The sequence below is a fragment of the Apium graveolens genome, chromosome 4 (assembly GCF_009905375.1).
Source record: "Apium graveolens cultivar Ventura chromosome 4, ASM990537v1, whole genome shotgun sequence".
NCBI classification, from domain to species: domain Eukaryota; kingdom Viridiplantae; phylum Streptophyta; class Magnoliopsida; order Apiales; family Apiaceae; genus Apium; species Apium graveolens.
Window position 1 is genome coordinate 129341041 of NC_133650.1, and position 5446 is coordinate 129346486.

The 5446-nt window shown below is 40.1% G+C and overlaps 1 non-coding gene across 1 annotated transcript; it reads left to right on the forward strand.

Moving 5' to 3' along the window:
* The first annotated feature begins 2031 nt into the window (after window positions 1–2031).
* On the forward strand, window positions 2032–2138 carry LOC141722316 (small nucleolar RNA R71). Its single transcript, XR_012575334.1, has one exon. It is a non-coding gene; the product is annotated as a small nucleolar RNA R71 (small nucleolar RNA).
* Window positions 2139–5446: the final 3308 nt, after the last annotated feature.

Sequence of the window (5446 nt, forward strand, 5' to 3'; positions counted from 1 at the left end):
TTATGCATACAATATGAAGGACTTATCCCCTTGATGTCTGCTATGGTCCATCCTATAGCCAATTTGAATTCTCTCAAAATCCTTAAGAGCTTGTCTTCCTCACTACCTGAAAGGTCAGCTGAAATAATAACAGGTAACGTAGATGAATCACCTAAAAAGGCATACCTCAAGTGTTCAGGTAATGGTTTGAGCTCTAAGGTAGGCGCTTCCTCTATTGATGGTTTGAGCTTCTCTTCAGCGTTCTTGAGTTCAGAAGTACCAAGAGATTCAAATGGTATATCCAGCTTTCGCTTCCAGGGAGAAGCGTTCAGATATTGTAATTGCTCGTTGCTATCTTCATCATCACTGTCAAATTCCCCCACTAAGGCCTTTTCCAATGCATCAGACATTAGCATGTGATCGAGTTCCGAAGTAACCGCAGAATCAATCACATCCACTTTTAAGCACTCCTTATCTTCTGTAGGGAATTTCATTGCCTTGAATACGTTGAAGGTCACATCCTGATCTTGAACCCGCATAGTAAGTTCCCCTTTTTGCACATCTATCAAGGTACGGCCAGTAGCCAAGAAAGGCCTCCCCAAGATTATGGGAATCTTCTTATCTTCCTCAAAATCCAGAATAACAAAATCAGCAGGAAAGAAGAGCTTATCCACCTTGACGAGCACATCCTCAACTATGCCCCTTGGGTAAGTAATGGAACGGTCAGCCAATTGTAGCGACATGTATGTGGGTTTCGGATCAGGCAGATCCAGCTTTTTAAAGATCGACAAGGGCATCAGATTAATGCTTGCTCCCAAATCACAAAGGCACTTGTCAAAAGTTAGATTGCCAATGGTGCAAGGAATGGTGAAGCTTCCTGGATCTTTCAGTTTTGGTGGTAACTTTTGTTGCAGAACCGCGCTGCATTCTTCCGTGAGAGCAACGGTTTCAAGGTCATCCAGTTTCACCTTCCTTGAAAGAATAGTCTTCATAAACTTCGCATAACTAGGCATTTGTTCCAGAGCCTCAGCGAAAGGTATATTGATGTGAAGTTTCTTGAACACCTCCAGAAACTTCCCGAACTATCTATCCAACTTTTGTTGCTGCAATCTCTTAGGAAAAGGTGGTGGAGGATAGAGCTGTTTCTCCCCTGTATTAGCCTCAGGCAGAGTGTGTTCAACAGTAATCTTCCTTGGTTCCGCCGCTTTCTCCCTTTGCTTAGATTCTTCATCTCTAACTTCAGCTTCGACTTCTTTTGCCTTTTCAGCATCAGCTACTTTTCCAGACCTTAAGGTAATAGCCTTGACTTGCTCTTTAGCTTCCTTCCTGCCTGGTACTTCCGTGTCACTGGGAAGAGTGCCAGGTTGACGATTGAGCACTGCATTGGCTAATTGACCGATTTGATTTTCCAAGGTCTTGATAGAAACCGCCTGACTCTTGCACAACAGCTTAAGTTCCTCAAAATCAGCACTAGTAGGTGCAACTGCACTTCCCTGTTGAGGATATGATTGTCTTGTACCATACTGCTGTGGTTACTGGAATCCAGGTGGGTTAAACTGTTTACTCACTCCTTGCTGATATGGTGGCTGAATAGCATTCTGATTATTTCCCCAGCTGAAATTTGGATGATTTCTGTTGTTAGGATGATAGGTTGCTGGCACAGGCTGCTGTTGTCGCTGATAATTATTCACATACTGAACAGATTCGTTGACAAGAGAACACTGATCCGTAGCATGAGAACCTGCACAAAGCTCACAAACCATAGCTATTTGATTAACTCCATACGTAGCCAAAGAATCAACCTTCATTGATAGCGCTTGGAGCTGGGCTGCAATAGCGGTGGTTGCATCAACTTCCAGAATACCTGCTACCTTGCCTGATGTCATCCTCTGAGTTGGGTTTTGATGCTCATTTGCAGCCATCGTCTCGATAAGATTATACGCCTCAGTATAGCTTTTAGCCCATAAGGCGCCTCCAGCTGCTGCATCGAGCATGGGCCGAGATTGGGCCCCCAAACCATTATAAAAACCAGTGATTACCATCCAATCCGGCATTCCATGATGTGGACATTTTCTCAACATTTCCTTGTAGCGTTCCCAAGCCTCGCACATAGATTCTGTAGGTTGCTGCGCAAACTGAGTAAGAGCACTCCTCATAGCAGCAGTCTTTGCCATTGGATAAAACTTTACCAGAAACTTTTGCGCAAGATCTTGCCACGTAGTGATGGACCCAGCTGGTTCAGAATGTAACCAGTCTTTAGCTTTATCCCTCAGTGAGAATGGGAAAAGCCTCAACTTGATAGCCTCATCAGTCACGCCATTATACTTAAAAGTGCTGCAGATCTCGACAAAATTCCTTATGTGCATGTTGGGGTCTTCAGTTGCCGCTCCTCCAAAAGAAACAGAATTCTGCACCATCTGAATAGTGCCCGGCTTGATTTCAAAGGTGTTAGCTTGAATAGCCGGATGAAGGATGCTTGACTAAATGTCATCAATTTTAGGCCGAGAAAAATCCATAAGAGCTGGATCAGCTTGAACAATACGATCTCCCATGTTTACTGGTTCTTTCTGCTCAGTTCCTGAATCCGAATCCTCAAAATCTAACTTCTCCGGAGTATCAAGAACTTCGTCTTTTCCTTCAGCTGTATCTAAGGTCCTCTTGCGAGCACGAGAACGAGTTTGCATAAACACTTGCTAAAGTACCTGAAACACAACCGAAAAGAGTAATTAACTACTACGTCCTAATCACTGAGTCCTAATGACCAATGATGGTAAGTACATAAACTAAACAAATACGCCGAGTCCCCGGCAGCGGCGCCAAAAACTTGTTAGGGCGAAATCACGCACTAATATTCACGCAAGTATACGCGTTCGCAAGTAATATAGAATACTTTCTAGTTCGTTCCCTCAAAGACTCGGACTAATTTATTGTCTAATTTAACTCACTCACCAATGTATGATTACTTCTCAATGTTAAGATAATAACACTTAAAATTGTTGATTAAATATTAACTATAATTAACTACTTAATTAACCACTTAACTAACACTTCAATTTATCAATAATAAAACACTCATGAGATCACAACTTCATTATTACTTCCTTCTATAGCCATTGTTATTACCTTTAGCATGTGACAGTGATGATATTAATCGAATAACACGAAACTGATAAAAGCCAACTTTCATTGTACTAATATCATTCTACCAAGCATCCACAATTAAGATAGAAGTTGAATAGTCATCAATTATGTTGAGTTCCTATATGTCTACAGAAATTGACAACACAACGATTTAAGCACAAGTTATTCCTTTTGATTACATAGGGCAAATAAAACTGTTAGAGTTACCCACTAATCATGCACAATGTACATGAACCTATGCTAGTATCGCAAGTTCTAAATCTCAAGATCCACCGTCGCTTCACAAGAGATTAACACCCTATCTTATATGTTCGCGACGCACATAAGACGAATACGCACAACCAATACTAGATATCATGCAATCATCACATACTAAAGTCTTAAACAATTAACTAAAGAATTCCATAATAAATCCGTTGCAACCCCATGATCACGATTAGCCCATACTAGAACTTATCGCCATCATGGGTTCATATGAAATCATGATAAACGACACAAGAAAATAATAACTAAACTAATTATATTAAAACAGAGTACGTCACAAGAGTAAATAAATCAAAGCAAGAAAACTAGCATCCAACGTTACAACGAAACAAGAATCACAAGAATATATGCTTCCTCTTCGTTGCGGTGTGCTAAATCGGTCTTCTTCCTTATCTCCTTCGCTTCTTGCAAAACACAATCTAAAACATAATCTCCTATTAATACTCTGTGAAAAACGTCTCAAATCTACTTATATAATAGTCCCATAAAACTCAGATTACATAGAAGTTGGAAGCCAAACAGAAGTAGAAGTCTAAAATAATATATCTTTTCCCCCGACCCTGCGCGGCCGCTCAGCATTTCTGCGCGGGCGCGCAAGGCTGCTGCGCGGCCGCTCAGCATTGCTGCGCGGGCGTGCAGGACCCTTCTGGAAAAATTCCATGTTTGCTCCGTTTCTTCGCCGTAATCTGCCCGTTCTTTTCCTCTCGCAATGGTGAACACATGCCAAGGCTTATTCTTGATGATTCCTCCTCCGAAATGCAACTAATACCCTGAAATGCATAAACACTAGAAAAACGCATCAAATACACAAAATACTTGATTTCAAGACACCAATTTAAGCCATTTTAAGACGTTCTAAGTGGTATAAAATGCCACTTATCAATGACTCTGATGGTATTGATGAGCATCTTGCATTTCTGTCCAGAAGATTTGCAAAGATGAAATTTAGGAAAAACACTAAAGCCACTAAACCTCATAAGAACATGGTGGACAAATCCAAGTTCAAGTGTTACAATTGTGGTACAAGTGGACACTTTGCAAGTGAGTGCAGAAAGCCAACTTCTGAAAAGAAGAAATTTGACCAAGTAGATTATAAAAAGAAATATTTTGATCTGCTCAAGTAAAAGGAGGGGGCTTTCATTACTCAAGAAAAAGACTGGGCAGCTGATGGAGAAGAAGAGGATGAAGATATGGAATATGTCAACTTGGCTCTCATGGCTAATTCTGAGGAAAATGAAGTTAGTTCATCAAGCAACCAGGTAATCACTACTGATTTAACACAGCTTACTAAAGAAGAGTGCAATGATGCTTTTAATGACATGTCTACTGAACTGTATCATTTGCGTGTGTCTCTTAAATCTCTTGCTAAAGAAAATAGTAGGATTAAAGAGAACAATTTGTTTTTAAGTGATAGAAATGCTGTGTTAGAAGATAAGTTTATTGACCTAGAGAAAACTAAGCTACATTATATATCTGTTGAAAATGAACTAGCTGAATCTGTTAAGAAAGTAGAAATACTTTCTAATCAATTAGAGAGAGAGCAAGAGGTGATTAAAGCCTGGAAGACATCTAGGGATGTTAGTGCTCAAATTGCCAAGGTCCAAGGAATTGAATCATTCTGTGAGACTGCCTGGGATAAAAACAAAAAGAAACTGGAATTAATTGATGGGCTGTCAACGGATGTGGAATCAACGGATGATGAAAATTATCCGTTGAAAGAAGAAAAGGAGCATCCTTTGAAGGTTCCTCAATTAAAACAGGCAGATGTTTCTAAAAGTGAAAATCTAAAGAAACTCAACAAAAAGTTTGGTTCAACTTCCAAGAACTTTGTCAAAGGAGAAGTAAGCACATCCAAAGATGTCAGTAAGGTGAATATAGGGCACATGACCTTAGAACAGTTAAAGAATAGGCTCAAAGTGGTTGAGGATAAAAAGGAAACTAAAAGGAAATCTAATAGAAATGGGAAGGTAGGGGTTAACAAACATAACAATTACACACCTGATAAGTATGCTCCTAGAAAAAGCTGTGTGCATTGTAGTAGTGTTAATCATCTATCTGCTAA